Source organism: Callorhinus ursinus, unplaced genomic scaffold (assembly GCF_003265705.2).
Source record: "Callorhinus ursinus isolate GAN/ISIS: 27379988/994484 unplaced genomic scaffold, GSC_fseal_2.0 scaffold55, whole genome shotgun sequence".
NCBI classification, from domain to species: Eukaryota; Metazoa; Chordata; class Mammalia; order Carnivora; family Otariidae; genus Callorhinus; species Callorhinus ursinus.
This window is the reverse complement of record NW_027397117.1, coordinates 9085045-9109389: the sequence shown is the minus strand read 5'-3', so window position 1 is coordinate 9109389 and position 24345 is coordinate 9085045. Positions and strand designations below refer to the sequence as shown.

Sequence of the window (24345 nt, the reverse complement as noted above, 5' to 3'; positions counted from 1 at the left end):
GGATCCTAGAAGTTGCCTAGACCCATCTCTCATCAAACATGTCATGTACAAGGCCACACAGATGATGCAAATAACCTATATTTAGAATAGACACTGGCTAAAAACAGACTCGAAGGAGCTGGCCAACACACTTCATAACTGATTTCTAACCAATGCATCTGGCAGAATGATCCAGGTCAAAGTTGACCTGGGGAAAAAAAGACATTTTATGCCAGGGACTGGCAAACTATAGCCAGTAGGCCAAATCAGCCTGTTTTTGTATAGCCTGTGAAGTAAGACTCATTTTTAAAAATTTTTTTTCAAATGGGCTCCAGCCAGCATGGAGCCCAACTCAGGGTTTGAACTCACAACCCTGAGATCAAGACCTGAGCCGAGATTAACAGCTGGACACTTACTTAAGCAACTGAGCCACCCAGGCACCTCTATATTTCAAATAATTGAAAAAAAATCAATAGAATAAAACTTTGTGACACACGGAAACCGCATGAACTTCAAACTTCAGTGTCCATAACTAAAGTTTCAGTAGAATACTGCCACGTTCACTTGCTTATGTGTCCACAGCTGCTTTCATACAACAGAGGAGATTAGTAGCTGCAACAGAGCCTGAAAGGCCTGCAAAGCCTAAAATATTTACCACCTGGCCTTTGACAGAAAAATTGCTGACCCCTGTGTGGAACCCTTACAAAAGAGTGCTCCTAATGGGAAACAGGAGTTTCACAGGAGACCCACTAAAAAAAGGGGAAAGAGAAGGCAATTCATGAATCCAATAAGATAATAGAGTATTAAACTCTAAACTAGTATCAGCCTCAATGTAAATGAAGTTTCCATTAAACAGAGACTCAGCTCCTTTGCTCGTTGCTTCTCTTGCCTTCTCTTAATGTTGCAATGACCACGGTCCACCTCTGGTCTTCTCTAACCACACTCACTCCCTTGATGAATTCATCCGGGCCCGCGGCTTGAAATGTCATCTCTAGGACAGGAACTCCCAAATCTGTACCTAGAGCCCAGTCCTCTCTCCCAAACTCTCAACTCAAACCACCTACCTGACCTCCACTCAGGTGCTGGGAAACACCCCAAACTTCGCATGCCTAAAACTGAATTCCTGATCTTCCTGTCCCGCCGAAACTGCCATTTTTGCACCTTCCTTCTCTCCCTTGATGGCCCATATCCAATCATTCAGGAAACTATGTTGGTTCTACCAACCAAAATCTGACCACTTCTTACCACTGCTATCTCTCTAGCCTGAGTTACCAGTGTTTCTTGCCAAGACTGTACCAAGAGCCTCCTAAAAGGTCTCCCACCCCAGTTTTTGTTCTCAACAGAACAGCCAAAGTAATCATGGTAAGCGAAAGCCAAATCATGTCACACTTCTAGCTCAAAATCCTTCAATGGCTCCTCATTTTATTAAGAGTAAAAGCCAAAGTTCTTACAATTACCTGTAAGGTCTGCCCCCTACCCTCACACCACTACCACCACCACACCCTGCCCATTACACTTCTGACCTCATTTCCTACTCATCTCCCCCTGCTCACTCTGCTCCAACCACACTGGTCCTCCTGTTGTCCTGGAAAATGCACAGACCGGGCTTCCCACTCAGCGCCTTTGGTCCAGCTGTGCCCCTGGTGGGAATGCTCTTCACTTGGATACCCACTTGGCCAATCCCTTATCAAGAGTTTGCCCAAACAACATTGTGTGTCAACTATGCTTCATTAAAAAAAAAAATGAAATTTTAAAAAACGAGTTTGCCCAAGTATCACCTTTTTCCATGAGCCAACCCTGACCACCCTATTTACGACTGCAACCTCTCCCTCCTTATCCTTAACCCAACTTTACTAATATCCCTCACTATGCCTTACTTTTTCTTTTTTCCATAACATCTGTCATCTTCTAACATATGATAAGATACACTTATTATGTTTATTATGTACTATCTGTCCTCATTAGGATGTAAATTTCACAAGCGTAGGATCTTTATCACCTTTGTTCACAGCTGGATCCTTAGGACTGAGAACAGTACCCAGCATATAGTAGGGCTTCATAATATTTGTTGAATTAAGTGAATGAATAAAGCTCACATGCCATCTTCACTACAAAGTCTCCCCTGATTCTCTGGGGCTGGAAAAAATTTCTCCCCAGAATTTCCACAGTACTTTATGTAGACCTGTCTTCAATATATGAAATTCATAATATTCCTACTTATCTTAAACTTATTTACGTGCATGTCACCTCCACTCCTGGATCACAAGCTCTTTATACTAAGATCCAAAATTTTCCAAAATACTTATTTTGCGCCTCTTTTGAGCAGATGATTAATTAATTTCTGAAGGCTGAATGAATAAATGAAAGGATATAACTGTGAATTACATACCCACAACTATTTTTTTTAACTTTTTATTGTAGAGAATTCCAAATACATACAAAAACAGAAATAATGGGGCGCCTGGGTGGCTCAGTTGGTTAAGCAACTGCCTTCGGCTCAGGTCATGATCCTGGAGTCCCGGGATCGAGTCCCGCATCGGGCTCCCTGCTCGGCGGGGAGTCTGCTTCTCCCTCTGACCCTCTTCCCTCTTGTGCTCTCTAACTCTCATTCTATCTCTCTCAAATAAATAAATAAAATCTTTAAAAAAAAAACAGAAATAATGAATACATGAATTCCATATATGCATCATCCTACTTCAACAATCATAGTAAATCATGCTTTATCAACAACCCCACTAAAAAGGGTTCTGTACCCCAATTCCAACATGGAGGGATTCCTATATATCTGAGCAATTCTTAGACACCAGCACAGTGTCCCCTATAAGTCAATTCAGTTCTGACACTATCTACCCAGATAGCACCAAATTCCACAGGTCAAGGGTTCAGTTCCACAAGACTAGACAGCCCCCCCACCACACACACACACACACACACACACACACACACACACACACACACAACTTATGCTCAAGGTATACAGAGGATGTCTTGTTCCTTAAATATGTCATGGTTTTTGAAACCTCTATGCCTTTGCAAATGCTGTTCCCTCTGCCTCAAATCACCTAATCCCTCATACCCAGTGGGCAAATTCCTATTTATTCCTCAAGATGAAGATTAAATAACCTTCCCTATACTACACTATCTCCTTCCTACTCCTTCAGAGAATTAATCAATCACTCCCATTCCTCTCCTTGACTGAAGTATCTTTCATCTCTGTTTCCAGGACCCAGCAGGTGTAAAGTAAATGTTTCATAAATTAAATAGAGTTGAATCTAAGAAGTTATTGAGAACTCAGCAAGAATTGAGATTATTGTTCTCAATAAAACTATTCCAACTTAGAGTGCTATCAGCCTAAAATTAAAATCCTTAACCGCAATGACGACTATCGCCAATGAAACAGAACTGACATCATAAATTCTGAAGTTGGAAGAAACCTCAAAGCCATCATCTGGGTCTGGGGCCCCATGCCCTTCTGCAGGAACGATATTAATGTGTCCATTTCACAGATTAAAGACTAGAGGTATAAGGAAGTTAAATGATCCAAGGTCACACAGCTCCTAAGCACTGGCTAAAAAACTAAAACTTGGATCTCAAATATACAGAGACAACATAAAAGGTGGTGGATAAATTAAGAGGTGGATAAATTGAGAGGTAGATAAATTAAGCAGAACTAAATAAGGTTAAACATTTCATAATAACCTATGTGGACTAAGGAAATGTCAAAGATTTTCATGAAGAATTCAGCCCAGGGTGCCTAGGTGGCTCAGTCAGTTAAGCATCTGCCTTTGGCTCAGGTCATGATCCCAGGGTCCTGGAACTGAGCAGGGAGCCTGCTCTCCCTCTCTCTGTGTCCCTCTCTCTGCTCATTCTCTCTCTCTCTCTCATAAATAAAATCTTAAAGAAAAAAAAAAAGAATTCAGACCAAAGTTCTGCTAGCTGGGCAACACAATGGGTGATGATTCATTAACAGTGAAAGAAGAAAGTCTGCACATTCTTTGGGAGACCAGCAGATAGAAACGGGTTTCATAAATCGTCAAATTTCCACCAAGCCGGGGAACACCAAGGAGCTTCATATCCCACTTTCTCTGTGGCTCAGTAACCACCCATGTGGCTCTGGTCCAGAGGGAATCGACACAATTCATACCACACGGCTAGGCGGGCTCGCTAACCCAGCCTAGCAGACAGCAGTCTGTCAGCGGAAAAGCAGTGCTTAGTGCAATGCAACCCCACTGAGCACAGAGAACGAGTCACATGTAAGTGGAGGGAAAGCCAGGAACAGACAAATAACATAAGAGCTCAAATGAGATCAATGGGACACAGGCTAAAGACTGTGCATGAGGCAATACAATGTACCTAAGAATGGGCAATACTCCTGAGAAGGACCGACAGGCTTCTGAAGCTTTACAATTCCTAACAGCAAAGCCAGTCCACACTGGCCCCGTGCCTCGCCAAAGACCTGGGAAGTACAGACCGGGCACCATCTCCAAGAGGTCACCAGGCTCCCTGAGATGACCAGACAAATCATTACTGCTCATGTCTGAAAAGCCAGTGGCTTGAGCCTGTCCCCAACCACTGACAATAGAAATAGCTTCAACCAGACCATCAGCCTCAAATATGAAAGGAAAGACACACCTCCTCAAACAAAGTGAGGACTGATTTCCAGATCCCCAGATGAACACAAGTCCTGACTTAGGACTCCAAAATGCTGATCCCTGCCTTCTGGGGTGCACGGTGGCACCAAGGGCAGAGAAAGGAGGATGTCTGAGACGAAAGTTGCACTGAATTTACTTGGAAGGCTGATTCTGTCTCCACACCCTCCCTAGGAGACAGAGCTGGATTATATAACCTTAACTTTGCCCACAAAATGCTCACATCAGGGGATACGACCTCCACCACTGGGGTTACACAGGTTTCAGCTCCCTGCTCGGACTTCAGACGGCCTCAGCCTCCTTCAGCCTTTCCCAGCCTGCACTGTAAAATGCCCTGCCTCCTGGCTCACTTCGGTTGCCTCATTTTTCAGGTCTCAAATGGGAGCCACTCATAATTCATAGTCAAAATTCTCACGGCTACCGGGGCGGAGGGGGTGGGTGGGGGGGAATCTGCTAAGTTCAGGTGCTTCCAAGTAAACTGTACATTAGAATTTCACACACACAAAAATCATTGCTAGAGAATGGACTCTGGATCCCTCACATGTGGCCCTGGGAGGGGGACAGGACTAGGGGTGGAAAAAATTCTGGTGGAAGGGTATGTGCTTTGACATGGCAGCTCCCGGGCCCAGTCCTGACCGCTGAGCCACTGCCCTTCTGTGGGCAGAACAGGTCTCCCACCCGCCCGGCGCCCAGCTGGTCCATCTGGGGGAAAGAGAGCCTCTTCTAAATGTTAAAGAAGCCGGGCGCCTGGGTGGCTCAGTTGGTTAAGCGACTGCTTTCGGCTCAGGTCATGATCCTGGAGTCCTGGGATCAAGTCCCACATCGGGCTCCCTGCTCGGCGGGGAGTCTGCTTCTCCCTCTGACCCTCCCCCCTCTCATGCTCTCTATCTCTCTCTCTATCTCATTCTCTCTCTCAAATAAATAAATAAAATCTTTAAAAAAAATAATAAAAAAATAAATGTTAAAGAAGCCTCCTCCGACGACTCCTTCTCACCCCCAGCTCCGAAAGTACAAAAGCAAGGGTTCCTTCAGAGCCAGCCTTAGGAGGTCCGATTTTAGGTGAGAGGAAAAACCTCTTCCCCCAAGCTCTCTTTGAACTTCTTCATCTATGTATTTCAGGAGAGGCATCTGAAATTGCCTTCACCAACTTACTCTTTTATTAGGACTAGCCTCTTACCTTCACTCATGTAAGAACAAATACAAGCTGGTACAGAGGCTGTGGAGATTGTGGAGATGAAGCACACCCAAGAGAACAAAACTTACTAGGCTTAGATGGACGTCACCTTGGGTAGGAGGGCTGAGTCTGTTTCAGGTCCTCTGGGCATTGCAACAATGCACAAATGCAGCCAGGGAAGCTTCTGGATCAAAGGAGAGTCAAAGAGCCTCCGGTAACTAGGCCTAGGGTTCCTGGTCAATGCATTTATAGTACATTTTATGATTTAAAAAAAGAACAGCTGTTCTGGGGAACCTGAGATTTTATGGATCCCACATACATTATAGCAGACAATTTTTTTTTTAAGATTTTATTTATGTATTCACGAGAGACAGAGAGAGAGAGAGAGAGAGAGAGGCAGAGGGAGAAGCAGGCTCCCCTCTGAGCAGGGAGCCCGATGCGGGACGCGATCCCAGGACTCTGGGGTCATGACCCGAGCTGAAGGCAGACGCTTAACCAAATCTGAGCCACCCAGGCGCCCATAGCAGACAATTTTATTCAGGTGAAGAGGATACTGATAACTGATAAATAACAACAACAAAAGACCAATCGGACTCACGTTTCTCCAGTGCCGGATTCCTAGGAAATGACACGCTTCTCTTCCTGCTTCTTTCCTGAATAAAAATGTAGCACAAAGTTCTGACTACAAATTTCTTTACGAGAGATCTTGTGAGCTCTGCAAGAGGAAGAGCCTAGAAGGAGAGGAGGAAACGAACATCAAGGTCCAGACACAAGAGAAGAAAGAGAAACAGTCAAGCTTTCCTCTCCCCGCTGGTAGGACTGGTATGAAAGGTCAGATGCCAAGTGCCCTAAGACTGCTTCCCTTGCGAAACGCTTGACTTCTGCCTCCTTTCAGCACTGCAGAGGGGTAAACACATTATTTTCTGTGGCTTCGATTCTGTAAAAGCATCAGGTCTGACAGGAAACCCCCCACAGCTGATTAGCAGAACGCCAAGGAGAGGGAAGGGAGAGGACCTACTGAGAGAACAACATGCAGACACAGAGGAGCTGACTCAGGTGTATCACAGACTCTGCAAAACAGATCCTGCTATCTTCAAAATGAGTACACAAAGTCGCCAACATGCCAAGAACAGTCACAGCAGAGTCCCGTTGCCCAATATCAGGGGAACACAGCCAACAATTTTGAATTAATATCCTCATAATTAAAACTGTAAATAGTAGGTAAAAGTGCCAAAACTCAGAAGAAGAAAAGATAAAAGAAATAATTAAGAAGATGAGGCAAGAAAAAGCAAAGAGATTGGAAAGGAGGGGAACCGTAATGGGAATAAATAATTCAGAGGGTTCAAAATCCAGTCTTTGCATAGCCTTTCTCTCATCCGATTTCTGAGTTAATCTCAAAAGCAAAAAAAGGAATGTGGCTTCCATCTTGGCCCAGCCTCCCTCCCTGCTCTAAGGAAAGGCAGTTGCCATGTTGGTAGCTGCCCTATGGTGAGGCCCATCTAGCAGAACTGGAAGGGGCCCCCAGGAAACAGAAAGGAAATGAGGCCCTCAGTCCAACAACCCTCAAGGAACTGAATCCTGCCAAGGAGCTAGGCAACAGATCTTCTCCAATAAAGCATTCAGGTAAGTTGACCTTGGCCAACGACCTCTTAAAAGACCCCTAACCGAAACCACCCAACTAAGCTGCTCCCAGATTTTTAACTCAAAGAAACTGTGAGAAAAATAAATGCTTGTTGTTTTAAGCTGCTAAGTTTGGGGGTAATTTGTCATACAGCAATAGACAGCTAGAATAACAGCTTTGAGGTAGGCAAAACTTTCTTAAATAAAACCCCAAAAGCATGAACAATAAAAGGAAAACATGATAGAATGGACTTCATCAAAAATAAAAACTTCTGTTCTTCAGAAGATACCATGATGGGGCACATGGGAGGCGCAGTGAGTTAAGCATTTGACTCTTGATTTCAGCTCAGAATCATGACTTAGGGTGGTGAGATCGAGCCCCACGTTGAGCTCCACGCTGGGCATGGAGCCTACTTAAGATTCTCTCTCTCCCTCTGCCTCTGCCCCTCCCCACCTCTCTAAAAAACAAACAAAAACAAAACAACAAAAGATACCATTATGGAAAAAGCAAAAAAAAAGAAAAGACAAGCCATAGAACAGGAGAAGATATTTACAATACACATATTTGACAAAGAACTTGTATCCAGAATAAAGAACTCTTACAACTCAGTAATAACACAAACAACTTATTAAAATATGAGCAAAATATTGGGATAGACATCCCAAAAAAAGAAGATATGAAAATAAACTGAAAAGAAAAATGACTACAATAAAAAAGAGTACCGAACTCTTTGAACCCTCTGAGTTATTTATTCCCATTACAAGTATTGGTGAGGACATGGAACACCTGGAGCTGCCGGGATAGAAAATGGTATGACCATTTTGGAAAACATTTTAGCAGTTTCTTATAAACATATACGGTAGGGTAGCAATCCCACCCTGGAGGTTTATCCAAGAGCAATCCAAGAGCGCTTTATTTGTGACAGCCCCAAACTAGAATGTCCATCAACAGATAAATGGATGAACAAATGGCAGTATATCCTCACAATGGAATACTACTCAGCAATAGAAAGGAAGGAATTAGTAGTACATGCCAAAACAGGGATAAATACAAAAAACATTATACTGAAAGAAGCCAGACACAAAAGAGTACATACAACATGCTTCCATTTATATGGAACATTAGAAAATACAAACAAATGCTGTAATGATAAAAATCAGGTCATTAGGGCTAGGGGTGGGGCGACCTGGCTGCAACAAGACTTTAGGAAATTTTCAGGGGTGATGGAAGTGTTATATTGTGCTGCTGATTATAAGTGTGTATACAATTGTCAAAATTCATCCAAATGTACACTTAAAATGGGTGCATATTATTGCATTAAATTATATATCAAGAAAACATCAGCTTTGGGGCGCCTGGGTGGCTCAGTCATTAGGCGTCTGCCTTCGGCTCGGGTCATGATCCCAGGGTCCTGGGATCGAGCCCCACCTTGGGCTCCCTGCTCGGCAGGAAGCCTGCTTCTCCCTCTCCCACTCCCCCTGCTTGTGTTCCCTCTCTCGCTGTGTCTCTCTCTGTCAAATAAATAAAATCTTTAAAAAAAAAATCAGCCTTAAAAAAGTTATTAGGCATGTATCACATTATCTGAAAACTTAAAACGTCCTGACTACTTTATTTCACCAACATATAAATGACAGCACTATTATTATACTGAAAACCTACCAGGTAGTTGTAATAAAATTTAGAAATCCTGGATTTTATCATTTTCTTCCCTGATCCTCATTCCAATACCAGTCAGTCAAATATTTAAAGAGTAACCACAATGTGCAAGTTGCTTATAAAAAAATATAGTAAATAACTTTTATGAATGAAAGAATATTTTAATTCCCACCTTGAAGTTGTCGCTTTACAACAATATATCTGGTAAGTGCTTATTTAAAATTCTAATTCGGACGGGAAAGAAGATGACAAAGTCAGACAGACACGGCCACTCTAAATTCCCGAGATTTTCCCAATCTTGTACTGATGACTCCCCTATGCAGGATTGCATCATTCATTCATGCTGTTTGGTAACAGGCACCAGTGGGATAAAACAAGGGAAAACCACTCAAAAGTAAATTGATGAAAAGAAAGCCTTGAAATCCCATGAAATTTTTTACCTATCCCGATTAAGAAAAATACACGTAGATTCAGAGCTCTGGATGTGGAAAAGGCAGACTGGTAAACAAGAAAGCTGGGCACCCGGAGAGAGAAACACATGCCCAGACTCACCTGGGTGCTGCTGTTCCTTCCTGGGCCGCCGCCACCGCCTCCCGGGCTCCCGCGGCTCTAACCTTCCGACTGCGGGGGGCCGAGGGCTGGCTCCCACCTTCAGTCGCGGAGATCCGAGGAGGTGACCTGTGCAGACCCGCAGAGCTTTTACCAAGCAGTCAAATGAGATCTGCTGATAGTGCGGTGGATTCTGGTAGGTTTTGCACGTGCTTTTCTAAACTGCGGACTGCACATTCACACTCCACAGAGCGGAGCTGGGCAGAAGCGCCGAGCCCCGCCCCTGGGTGGGGCTCCCTGAGCCCGCCCCTCCGCCCGGCTGGGGCTCCGGGCCCGCCGCCCAAGACTAGCTCCGCGGCGGAGCCCGGAGCCTCACCGCCCCGACTTTGCCGAAGCGCTCCCCGCCCGCACCACTAGGGATGAGGGTAAGAGAGAGAAGCCAGGGACCTCTGTGCTGATTTTGCAATTGACGAAAGCTCCTTAGGGACCTTTTTTGAATCCGCGTTTGACCTGTTCTTCTAGGAATGTAGGTCTCCAAGAGAATTTCAGTAACTACTTATATTGATATTATATGCCAACTATACTTCAGTTTAAAAATATATATTATCAAAAGCAAAACTACTTATATTCGCAACTAAAATGCAGAAAGCCATGAATGACAAAATGAGTATGCAGCCTTTTTCTTTTCTTTTTTCTTATCTTATTTTCTTCTAGGTGTCATTTGCCTAGCTACTTTTAAGTTGACTATAATACATGGGGTGAGCACCTCCAAACATTTACCTTTGGCTCAGCTGGCTGGATCTGGGCAGCGAGGCCCCGCCCTAAAACCCAACCTGAAACCTCACATGCTAACAGTTCAGCTTCCCTACAAGTGGACACTCCGGCAGGAGGATGCAACTGCTGGAGCAGGACATTTGGTCACCGTATCCCTGCCCTCTGCTACAGAACTTCCCCAAAACACAATTCTATCCGGAAACAGGAGCGCTGCTGCTCTTTAGTCAGGCGTGCCCTTGACGTTCAGCAAGAAAATGGCGGCAGGTTTGGGGCACACCTGGTTTAGTTTCTCCCAGATCGGTCAAAGAGGGTTCTGATTTGAAGAGTGGAGAGGAGGAATTTTGCTGTTTTGAAATAGGAGCTAAAAAATGATACCACGAATGGGGGAGGGCAAAATAAGGGGGTCTAAAGCAAGAATCTAGTCAAGAACCTGTTTATATTTTGTAGTAATTTAGAAATAAGTATAATAAAAGAACAAGATGTTAAACACCAAATACTTGTATATAGATGTTATATAAGTATATATGTATATAAATATATAAGTATAAATGGTAATTATTTCTAGGGGGAAAGAAACCCAAGTACAATAATGTGAAAAAGCAGTATTAATTTCTGCTATGTTCATATTTCACATACGTTTAATAATTTCAAATAAAATATTTGTACTGAATAAAATCTGTCAGCTATTCATGGTCTCCGTATCACACCTGTACTAACACTTGTGGTCATGAGGTGGCAGTGTTGTAGACACAAACCACATTAAAGACAAAAAAAAAAAATGTCCAGAGGAAGCTAATGGGTGGTCACAGATACATGTAAGAATCACAAAGTAATCTTGCCTGACAATCCATAACTATACAAGCAGATTAGAATATGCTTCGTTGTTGTTCTTCTGGAATAATGTTAAATAACACATGTGAGCCAAATACAATGCAGTATAATAAAAACATTAGCAAATTATTTGCAAAGTTTTAATCATAATTGGTTAGTAAGAAGTAATACAGGTAATACTAGTAGTGTTCCTGAAAAATTTCCTATAGATCACAGTTTTATAAGCTAACATATTGACTGATGATTAACTGTGTTAGGATCATGTACTTTTTATTTTTTTAAAGATTTTATTTATTTATCTGAGAGAGAATGAGAGAGAGAGAGAGCACGAGAGGGGGGAGGGTCAGAGGGAGAAGCTGACTTCCCCACTGAGCAGGAAGCCTGATGCAGGACTCGATCCCAGAACTCCAGGATCATGACCCGAGCTGAAGGCAGTCACCTAACCAACTGAGCCACCCAGGCGCCCTAGAATCATGTACTTTTAAAAAATTATTCAGTGCTAGGGGCGCCTGGATGGCTCAGATGGTTAAGCGTCTGCCTTCGGCTAAGGTCGTGATCCTGGGGTCCTGGGATGGAGCCCCACATTGGGCTCCTGGCTCAGTGGGGAGCCTGCTTCTCCCTCTCCCTCTGCCTCTCTCCCTGCTCATGCTTTCTCTCTCTCTCTCTCTCTATCTCTGTGTCTCAAATGAATAAATAAAATCTTTAAAAAAAAATAAAAAAATAAAAATTATTCAGTGCTAATAAAATAGGCTTCTAAAATATAGTAAGCTGGAACAATCACTCCAGAAAACAATATGATATCATTTAGTAACACTGAACATGCACATTTTCTATGACCCAGCAATTCCACCTCTGGAATGCACTCAGAAGAAACTTTTTTTTTTTAATTTTTTATTGTTATGTTAATCACCATATATTACATCATTAGTTTTTGATGCAGTGTTCCATGATTCATTGTTTGTTCATAACACCCAGTGCACCATGCAAAACGTGCCCTCCTCAATACCCATCACCAGGCTAACCCATCCCCCCACCCCCCTACCCTCTAGAACCCTCAGTTTGTTTTTCAGAGTCCATCATCTCTCATGGTTCGTCCCCCCTCTGACATACTCCCCTTTTCTTCCTCTCCTGTTATCTTCTTCTTTTCCTTTTTTCAGAAGAAACTTTTGCCCATGAGTAGCAAGAGTCACATATAAGAATGTTCACAACAATACTGTATACATATAAATAGTCATTGACCAGAAACTTAAAAGAGAGAGTATCATTTAATATCATAAATGATAACTTACAACATAAAATTCAGGATGGTAGTTATCTCTGGATACAGGAAAGAAAATGAGATTGGGAAGAAATTATAGATTTCTTTAATGGCAGTGAGTATATAGTTTTTTTTAAACCTGTGAGTATATACAAAATATTTTATGATACATGTGATACTTGTATATCAATACACGTAAATACCAATATACTGAAATATCATAAATGTTTTAAAAAGAAAAGAAAAATACAACTTAATGTAAACATTGACATTCAAAATAAGTCACACCATGGAAATATGTCCATGATGTGTCCTGTGAGGGAGGCAGACTGCAGAACAATATATATTGGTCAATTCCCATTTCTGAAAGAAGAAAACTTGGTGTATGTCAATAGTAATTCTGGCAAGCAATTAATTCTGGGTAGTAAAAGGAATGAAGAATTTACCTTTCTAATTAATTTGGTTTCATATTGGTTGAGATTAGTTTAAAAACATTTTTTACTTTTGTAATGATTTGTGAATCAGTTAAAACTAAATGCTTTAGGAGTAGGGGGAGGGTGAAATAGGTAAAGGTGGCCAAAAGGTACAAATTTCCAGCTATAAATAAGTAAGTTACGGGTATATAATTAAAATGAGAAAAACTCAGTTTTTTCCTTCCCATGTAGGAAGCAAAACCCAATTCTTTCCTCCTGTGTTGTCTTTTACTGCTGACACAAAACACTTTACTTCTGTGGAATTTTACCCCATATCAAATAATTCTCTGCAACACCAGCTGTATATCCTATTATCCTGTAATTTAACTCAGTTCTGACACTATCTTCTCAAAGCATAATATCCCACAGGTTAAGGGCTCAGTCCCACAAGACTGCCCGCCTCCACACACACACTTCAGATACCAGTTATCATCTGTGCTTCTGACCAACTGAATATAGATCAGAGGTTCCGGTGACCCCCTCCTTAGGTTTAATTGATTTGCTAGAGTGGCTCACAGAACTCAAGAAATACTTACATTCACCAGCTTACTACAGGATACAGATGGGCAACCAAATGAGATACACATAGGGTGAAGTCTGGGAGAGTCCCAAGTGCAGGAGCTTCAGTCCCCATGAAGTTGGGGTGTATCGCCCTCCCCACGTGGATGTGTTCACCAACCTGGAAGCTCTGTGAACCCCATACTTTTGGGATCTTATGGAGTGTTCATCACATAGGCATGACTGATCATTAACTCCATTTTCAGCCCGTCTCTCTTCTCAAAAAAATGGGGGGCAGGGTTAAAATTTCCAAGCTTCTAATCATGGACTGGTCTTTCTGGTGACTAGGTCTCATCCAGAAGCCCACCCAGAGTTGCTCTGTTAGGAACAAAAGACGCTGAGTCAGTTGAGCATCTGCCTTCGGCTCAGGTCATGAGCCCGGGGTCCTGGGATTGAGCCCCCGGAGGGCACCCTGCTCGGCGGAGAGTCTGCTTCTCCTTCTCCCTCTGCCTACTGCTCCCCCTGCTTGTGCTCTCTCTCACTCTCTCTCACCCATGAATAAATAAAAAATGTGGGTTTTTTTTAAGATTTTATTTATTTATTTTCTGACAGACAGACAGACAGCGAGAGAGGGAACACAAGCAGGGGGAGTGGGAGAGGGAGAAGCAGGCTTCCCGCCGAGCAGGGGGCCCCCAGAATCCCGGGATCATGACCCAAGCCAAAGGCAGACACTTAACAACTGAGCCACCCAGGCGCCCCTACATAAAAAATCTTAAGAAAAGAAAAGAACAAAAGACACTCTTCTTACCCAGGAAATTATAAGGGTTTTAGGAACTCTGTGTCAGAAAGAGAAGTCAAAGACCAATATTAAAACAAGAGATGCTTCGGGCATTCTTATCACTTAGGAAATAACAAGAGTTCTGGAGCTCTGTGCCAGGAACCAGGGGCAAACCAATATATATTTTCTATTATTTCACTGTAATATACAACATGGTTGCAGAGTTAATGATACTGTATTGCATATTTGACAGCTGCTAAAAGAGTAGGTCTTGGACACCAGATGGCTCAGTCTGGTTAAGTGTATGCCTTTGGCTCCAGGCATAATCCCAGGGCCCTGGGATCGAGTCCCACATTGGGCTCCCTGCTCAACAGGGATCCGCTTCTCTCTCTACCCCTCCCCCCCTGCTCATGATCTTTCTCTCTCTCACTCTTTCTCAAATAAATAAACAAAATTTTTAAAAAAGAGTAGATCTTAAAAGTTCTCATCATAAGAAAAAAATTGTAACTAAGTATGGTGACGGATATTAACTCGACTTATTGTGATCGTTTCACCACACATGCAAATATCAAATCATTATGTTGTACACTTGAAACTAATACAAGGTTGTATGTCAACTATACCACAGTAAAAAATAAATAATAAAACAAATTCTAAAATAAACGAATGAATAAATAAATGCCTCAAATCGCTAAGTCAAATGATTACGTATCCAAAAAGTTATCTAAAGTTGCTAACTGATCTCAGCCAATTGTGAAATCCTGTAATCCACATTCCCAGCTCTCCTTCAACTTAGGGTGACCACGCATTCCTGATTTGATTAGTGAGATTCATACAGAAACATGCTGAGGAGTTTGCTGGGCAATATGAAGAGAATAACATCTCTGGCCTACTCCCTTTCTATTTCCTCCAGCCTCTAATATTAACGAGATGAATGGAGGTACAGCAGTCATCTTGCAACCATGAAGAAAGACCAAAAGAACGACAGCAACCCAACTCTGAAATGATTGCACCATGGTTCCCAATACCAGCAGCCACCCATCTTTAGATTTCCTTTTTTTTAAAAAGAAAATCCTATTTGTTTAAGCCAGTGCAGGTGAGCCCTCTGTCATCTGTAGGTGGAAGGCGAAAGGAAGCTGAAGAGAGATTTCAGCTGCTGTCCACTACAGAGTAACAGAGTTTGTCATTTGAATCTTGTCAAAGTAGAGGGGTTTGGTACACATCTTTGGCTTTCCACTACAACCCCAGAAGGACCACAGTTTAGGAGTAAATATTATGTCCCAGAACGGAGTATTTGCTCTAAAACTGAGAGCTAAGGATGAAACTAAGGGACCCAGTCTTCAAAGGGTTTGCTTGAGAGGTCAAGAGGGGACAGTCGGACAGACAAAGGTGCTGGGCTCAGCGAGGGGAGTTTAGCCCGGAGTGGCTGAGCTTCCACAGTGTCTCCCAGATGCTTTGTGAAGCCCTCTCAGGGCCAGCTGCTGACCTAACAAAGTATAATATCAAGAGACCACAAGTACAAAGCAATCAACTAGTATTTTAACTTCCTGGTAGAACAAATGCAAGCATTCTTTAGAAAAAGACAGTGGAAACTAAGTCCTGAAAATATTCAATCCAAAACATCCAAAATGTCCAATATGCAATCAAAAATTAAGACTTTCTAAGAAACAGGAAAATGTAACTCACAATCAAGGGGGGAAGGCAATCACTATAATAGACCCCAAGATAACAGAGATGTTACAATTCCCATACAAGATTTTAAAGCAATGAAGCTAAAGCTAAATATATTCAAAGACCTAAAGGAAAAAATTGTCACATTGATTGCCCAGATGAGAAATCTCAGGAGGAAATGGAAGCTTTTTAAATGAAAAATATAGAACTAAAAATTAAACATACTAAATAAAAATTTACTGGATTGATTTAACAGCATATAGAAGACTACAAAGGAAAAGGTTCAGTCAACTTGCAGATACATCAATAAAGAACCAAGGTGGGGGGGCGGGGGGAGGGTACAGAAAAAGAAGAGCAAAGTAAACCCAAAGCAAGCAGAGGAAAGAAATAATAGATATTAGAGCAAAAATGAATGAAATTGAAAACAAAAAATACAGAAAATCTATAAAACCAAAAGCCGGTTCTTTGAAAAGATCAATAAAATTGACAAGCCTCTGGCAATATTGACCAAAAAAAGACACAAATTTCCAGTGTAGGAATGAAAGAGGAGATATCACTGTAGACCTTACAGATACTAAAAGGATAGTAAGGAAATACTCAGAACACATTATATACATAAATTCAACTTTGATGAAATGGACCGATTCCTTTGAAAACCACAAACTACCAAACTCAACCAATAGGAAAAATATATAATCTGGATATTCCTATATTAATTAAAGAAATTTAATCTGCATGGTTTTTAAAGAAACTTTTGAAAAAAATTTCCAGGCCAAGATGGTTTCACTGGAGAATTCTATCAAACATTTAAGGAAGAATTAACATCTATTTTACACACTCTCTTCTAGAAAATAAAAAAGGAGGAAATACTTTCCAATTCATTTCATGAGGCCTATATTACTTGATACTTAAAGTAGACAAAGGTAGTACCAAAAAAAGGAAAGAGTGAAGCAACGCAAGGCAAGGCAAGGAAAAAGGAAAAGAAAGAAAAGAAAGGCATAGATTGGTATCTCAGGAACTGAGGCACAAAAGTTCTCAAAAAAATATTAGCAAATCAAATCCAGCAATGAATAAAAAGAACTATATACCATGACCGAGTGGTATTTATTTCAAATATGCAAGACTGGTTCAACATTAGAAAACCAATCAATATAACACACTATATTAACAATATAAAAAAGAAAAAACACATCTTATTAACCAATGCAGAAAAATTACTTGACAAAATTCAACATTAATTCATGATAAAAGCTCTCAGCAAACTAGGCATAGAAGGAAACTTCCTCATTCTGATGAAAGGCATCTACATAAAACCTAGAGATATCCTCATTCTTAATTAAGAAAATCTGAATGCTTTCTCCCTAAGATGGGGAATAAGGCAAAGATATCCACTCTCACCACCATTCCTATTCAACATTATATTACACTAGGCAGTGCAATAAGGCAAGAAAAAGAATAAAACTGTCCTTTTTTTCAAATGACGTGATTATCTACATAGAAAATCCCAAGGGATTAAAAAAAATCTCCTACAACTAAAAAGATAATAGGATACATGGTCAACACACAAAAGTCAACATACTAGCAATGAAGAATTTGAAAAAAAAAAAACCTAAAAAACAAGACCAATTATAATAGCTTTTTAAAAAGGAAATACTGAGGTATAAATTGAATAAAGTTAATAAAACATGTCCAGAACTGTAGGCTGAAAATTTTTAAATACTGATGAAAAATTTGAAGACCTAAATAGATAGACATGCCATATCCACAAATTGGAATATTCAATACACTAAAGAAATCAACTCTCTTCAAATTGATCTATAGATTCCTTGCAATTCCAATCAAATCCCCAGCATATTCTTACAGATATAGACAAGCTGATTCTAAGTTTAAATAAATAGGGGGGAAAAAAAAAGGCTAGATTACCTGTAACAATTTTGAAGGAAAGGGATAAATTTGAAGGAATCACAATACCTGATTTTAAGATTTATTATAAAGCTACAGTAAGGCATTAGAAAGGATAGGCACATACATCAAGGGTGCAGAATAGAATCCAGAAACAGACCCAAACAAATATCACCAACTGATTTTTTTACAAAGGTGTTAAGGCAAGTCAGTGGAGAAAGGATATCTTTTTCAAAGAATGGTTTTGGAACAATCGGAATTTAATATGCTCAGAAAAAAAAAAAAAAAAGCAAATGAACCTCCATGATCTAAAGTTCACACTTCCTTTAAAAATTAACTCAGATGGGCACCTGGGTGGCTCAGTCATTAAGCATCTGCCTTCGGCTCAGGGAGCCCCACATCGGGCTCTCTGCTCCGCAGGACGGCTGCTTCTCCCTCTCCCACTCCCCCTGCTTGTGTTCCCTCTCTTGCTGTGTGTCTCTGTCAAATAAATAAATTAGATCTTTAAAAAAATTTTTTTTAATTTAAAAAAATTTTTTAAAAATTAATTCAGTATGTACCATAAATCTAAACAAAAACACTGAACTATAAAACTTTTAGTGAAAAAATGTAGGAGAGAATCTTATGACCTGGGGTTAGGCAAGTAGTTCTTAGACAATACTAAAATCCCAATCTAGAGAAGAAAAAAAAAACATAATAATGGACTTCGTCAATATTAAAAGCTTATGCTCTGTGGTTGTTTAATGAGTAGAGAATTTCAGATCTACAAAATAAAAAATTCTATATGTCTATTACCCACAACAATGTGAATATATTAGCACTACTAAATTATATCTGAAGTTCCAAAAAGAATGATTAAATAAATCATATATTTCATAGTCAATGAAATATGGTCTCATCAATAATGCTGTATAGGATACATGGTCACCCATATCTATGTGTATAGGATACCCCCACTGATAAAGATGTTCATATTTACTAAATGAAAAAGTTGTTACATAAGGACATAGTTAAATTCAATAATACCATCAATCCACTAGATATAATTGACACCTATAGACTATTTCACCCAACAACAGAACATTCTTCTTAAGTTCACATGTAAATTCACCAAGATAGACCACATTCTGCACCATAAAATGTACCTTAACAAATATGAAATAACAGAAATCATACAACATCTGCTTTCAGACCACAGTGAAATTAAACTAGAAATCAATGACAGAAAGATAATTGGAATCCCCAAAAATGTGGCAATTAAACAATACTTCTAAACAACACATGGGTCAAAGAAGAACTCTCAAGAGAATTTTTTTTTAAAGATTTTATTTATTTATTTGAGAGAGAGAGAGAAAGCACAAGAGGGGGGAGCAGGAGAGGGAAAAGCAGATTCCCCGCTGAGCAGGGAGCCTGATGCGGGACTCGATCCCGGGACTCCAGGATCATGACCTGAGCTGAAGGCAGTTACTTAACCAACTGAGCCACCCAGGCACCCACTCAAGAGAATTTTTAAAATATTTTTAATTAAATGCAAATGAAAACACAACTGATCAAAATATGTGGGATACAGTAAAAACAGTGCTTAGAGGGAAATTTATAGTATTGAATGCTATATTAGAATAGGAAAATAAGATCTACCTTAAGTTTCTACCTTAAGCTAGGGAAAAAAAGAGCAAATTAGATTGACAGTAAGAAGAAGAAACAAAAATTAGAGCAGAGATCAATGAAATTGAAAACAGGAAATCAATAGAGAAAAGCAACAAAATCAAAAGCTGGTTCTTTGAAAAGATCAATAAAGTTGTTAAGACTATAGTCAGGCTAACTAAAAAGAGAGAGAGAGAGGAGACACAAATTACAAATATCAGAAATGAAAGCGGAGACATCAGTATAGATCCCGTGACAACTAAAATGATAATATAGAAATATTATGGGGACGCCTGGGTGGCTCAGTTGGTTAAGTGTCCGACTCTTGATTTCGGCTCAGGTCATGATCTCAGGGTTGTGAGATGGAGCCCCAAACAGGGCTCCGCGCTGGGCATGGAGCCTGCTTAGGTTTCTCTCTCTCCCTCTCCCTCTCCCTCTGCCCCTCCCCTACCCTACCCCCACCCACATGCTCTCTCTCTAAAAAAAAAAAAAAAACTAAACTAATGAACACCTCTATAAACACAAATTTGATAACTAGATGAAATTGACCAATTCCTAGAAAAACACATCTAGCAAAACTCACAGGAGAAGACAATTTGAATAGGCCTATATCTATTAAGGAAATTGAATCAATAACTGGTCATTTTCTAAAACCAAAGACCAGGGCCAAATGGGGATAACTGGTCCACCAAACACTCAGAGAAGAAATTATACCAATTCACTGCAATCTCTTTCAGAGGTTAGAAGAAGTGGGAATACTTACTTCCACTCATTCTATGAGGCAAGTATTATTCTAATATCAAAAACAAAGACATTACAAGAAAAGACAACTATGGAACAATATCTCTCATGAACAGATGCAAAATTTCTCAACAAAATATTAGCAAGTCAAACCCAACAACATATAAAAAGAATTATATACCACAACCAAGTGGGATTTATCCAGGGTATACAAGGCTAGTTCAACATTTGAAAATCACATAATGTAATCATCACATCAACAGGCTAAAAAATAAAAATCACATGATCATTTCAATAGATGCAGAAAATACAACAAATAAAATACAAACACAACAATACTCATTCATGATAAAAATTCTCTGTAAACTAGGAATAAAAGAGAACTTCCACAATCTGATAAAGAATAGCTACAAAAAAAAATTTTAAAAGACATCCTACAGTTAACATTATACTTAATGGTGTGAGAAACCAGTTTTCCTATTAAGATCAGGAACAAGGCAAGGATGTTACCACTCACCACTCCTTTTCAACATTGTACTAGAAGTCCTAACTAATGCAATAAAATAGGAAAAGAATATAAAAAGTATACTGATCAGAAAAGGGGAGAAATAAAATTGTCTTTGTTTAGAAATGGCATGTTCATTAATAGAAAATCTGACAAAAATCGACAAAAAAAATAGTAAGTAGAGCAAGGTTGCCGGATACAAGGTTAATATATAAAAGTCATCTCTTGCCTATATGCTAGCTATGAACAAGGAGAATTTGAAATTTTAAAAAAATGCCATTTACATTAGCACTCCCCAAAACGAAATACTTAGGTATTAGTCTAACAAAATATGTACAAGATCTATATGAGCAGAACTACAAAACTGATATATAAAATCAAACAAGTACTAAATAATGGAGAAATATTCCATGTTCACAAATACGAAGACTCAATATTGTCAACATGTCAGTTCTTCCCAACTTATTTATAGATTCAGTGCAATACCACTCAAAACCCCACCATGTTATTTTGTGGGTATAAACTGATTCTAAAGTGTACATGAAGAACCAAAAGACCAGAATAACCAACACAATATTGAAGGAAAAGAACAAAGTAGTAGGACTGCTTTAAGACTTTAAGACTTACTATAAAACTACTAATAACCAAGACAGTATGGCATTGGTGAAAGATAGACAAATAGATCAGTGAAAAAGAATAGAGAGCCCAGAAATAGACCCAAATTAATACAGTCAACTGATCTTCAATGAAGGAGCTAAGGCAATACAATGGAGCAAAGACAGTCTTTTCAACAAATGGTGCTGAAACAACTGGACATCCACATGCAAAAAGTAATGAATCTAGATACAGGCTTTACACCCGTCACAAAAATTAACTCAAAACGGATCACAGACCTAAATGTAAAATGCAAAACTATAACACTCCTAGAAGATAACATAAGAGGGGTACCTGGGTGGCTCAGTTGGTTAAGCGTCTGCCTTCGGCTCAGGTCATGATCCCAGGGTCCTGGGATGGAGTCCCATGTCGGGCTCCCGGCTCACTGGGGAGCCTGCTTCTCCCTCTCCCTCTGCTGCTCCCCCTGCTTGTGCTCTCTCGTTCTGTCAAATAAATAAATAAAATCTTAAAAAAAAAAAAGATAACATAAGAGAAAACTTACATGACCTTAAGAAGGACAATGACTGTTTAGATACAACACCAAAGGCATAATCCATGAAAGAAATACTTAATGCTCATTAAAGCTGAACTTCATTAAAATTAAAAACTTCTACTCTGTGAAAGACAATGTCAACGGAATGAGAAGACAAACCACAGAGTAGGAGAAAATACTTGCAAAAGATATATCAGATAGCTGTTATCCAAAATATACAAAGAAGTCCTAAGAGTCAACAATAAGAAAACAAACAATCCAATTTAAAAATGGGCCAGAAATAAATTTAAAAGTGGGTCAAAGATCTTAACAGATACCTCACCAAAAGAAGATATACAGGTGACAAAAAAGCATATGAAAAGATGCTCCACATCATATATCATCAGGGAAATGCAAACTACAATGAGATACCAGTAAACACCTATTAGAAAAATTCGAACACTTAACAACACCAAATGTGGCAAAGGTGTGGAAACACAGTAAGTTTCATTCATTGCTGGGAGAAATGCAAACAGTACAGCTATTTTAGAGGACAGGCAGTTTCTTAAAAAACTAAACATGCTCCTATCATACAATCTAGCAATTGTACTCCCTGGTATTTACCCAAATGAGTTAAAAATTTATGTCCACACAAAAATCTGCACACGGATGTTTATAGCAGCTTTATTCATAATTGCCAAAACTTAGAAGCAACCAAGATGTCCTTCAATAGGTGATTGGGTAGGGGTGCACCTGGCTGGCTGTCAGTAGGCATGAAACTCCTGATCCTGGGGTCAGGAGTTCAAGCCCCACACTGGGTATAGAGCTTACTTTTAAAAAATTAAAATAAATGGGTGAATGGATAAATAAACTGTGTGTGGTACATACAGACAAAATATTAATTACTCAGTGCTAAAAAGAAATGAGGTATTGAGCCTAAAAAAAAGACATGGAGGAAGCTTAAGTGCATATTAATAAGTGAAAGAAGCCAATCTGAAAAGGTTATATACTATATGATTCCAACTATATGACATTCTGGAAAAGGCAAAACAATAGAAAAGGTGAAAAGGTCAGTAGTTGCTAGGGTTTGCAGGGGGTGGTATGGGGTAGGAGGATAAATTGAATAGGCAGACCATAGAGGATTTTTAGGACAGTGAAAATACTCTGTGTGACACTATAATGATAGATACATGTCATTACATATTTGTATAAACCCAAAGAATGTACAACACCAAGAGTGAACTCTAATATAAACTATGAACCTGAGTGAACAGGATGCGTAGGCTCAACAATTGTAACAAATGTACCATTCTGGAGAGGGACATTGATAATGGGGGAGGCTATGCATGCATGGGGGCAAAGGGTATATAGAAACTGTACCTTCCTCTCAATTTTATTTACTTTTTTAAAGATTTTATTTATTTATTTGAGAGAGAGAGAATGAGAGAAAGAGCACATGAGAGGGGGGAGGTTCAGAGGGAGAAGCAGACGCCCTGCCGAGCAGGGGGCCTGATGTGGGACTGGATCCGGGGACTCCAGGATCATGACCTGAGCCGAAGGCAGTCGCTTAACCAACTGAGCCACCCAGGCGCCCGCTTCCTCTCAATTTCAATCTGGACCTAAAACTGCTCTAAAAATATAAAGTCTTTAAATATTAAAAAAGTAAGCTATAGTAAAATTAAAACCATTCTGAGTATAAATAATAAAGGGAAGTTAAGACAGAGAAATAGTTAGATATTTAATGGAAGAACTAGGAAGCCTAACAGAGTATGGTAAAGCAGCTCAGAGATTAACAATTGCAAGAAGCCATTACCAACTCTGGGGAAGTGGTAGTACTAGGCACAGGATTATCCGATAGAGCTGGAACCGCAGTGACCTGCCCAGCTGAAGCAGGAGCCACAGAGGAAATACACGCATTGCCACCTGAAACATGGGAGAGAAATACCTTGGTTTCTCACTTCCTCTCTTCAGGGCTTTCTCTTGGCCAAATCTAGCGAGAAGCCAGCTGACACAGGCACCTGAGGGGAAACGTATTTTTCCTAGGTGTCAGAGCAGAGCAAAGGAAAAGCAAGGAACAGATATGACAAACGCAGGCCAAAGAACAGCACAGATTATAAGAAGGCCTACAAATAAGAGGAGAAAACTAATTGCAGTAGAAAAATGGGCAAACAACATGAATATGCAATTCACTAAAGGCCAATAAGCAGACAAACAAAAGATCTAATTAAACTAGTAAAGAAATTCAAAGAAAAATAATGAGTTACAAATTTTTTCACAGACATACAAGATTGAAAAGGTTGATAAGGACGCAGGAAAATGGGCACTTATTGGTAGTGTGAATATAAATCCACGCAATTTTTTAACTACGAGTTACCTATCCCAAAGAGCTCAATCAATGCATAAATATTTCTCTTTTAGGATGTTCATTAGATAAGCCAAACAATTTATGGTATATACATCTATTGTACAATAGAATACAGCATAGCCATTAAAAAGGATGATAAATCTATATTTAT

General features: G+C 40.0%; 1 protein-coding gene across 19 annotated transcripts in view; it reads right to left on the bottom strand.

The window, feature by feature from the left end:
• The window catches only part of PSPH (phosphoserine phosphatase), a 61750-nt gene that overhangs the window by 19465 nt on the left and 17940 nt on the right, over positions 1-24345 (bottom strand). For 5 of the 19 annotated variants that reach the window (XM_073884320.1, XM_073884321.1, XM_073884319.1 and 2 more), the window contains 3 exons: positions 21652-21800; positions 9632-9757; positions 6401-6533 (listed from right to left, as the gene is read on the bottom strand). The exons of 1 other annotated variant lie outside the window; for it this stretch is intronic. The gene's annotated coding sequence lies outside the window, so the exon portion shown is untranslated. Of the gene's footprint in view, positions 1-6400; positions 6534-9631; positions 10009-21651; positions 21801-23642; positions 23753-24345 lie in introns of those variants that run through there. 13 more of the 19 variants (XM_073884322.1, XM_073884330.1, XM_073884331.1 and 10 more) reach the window with 10 other exon arrangements.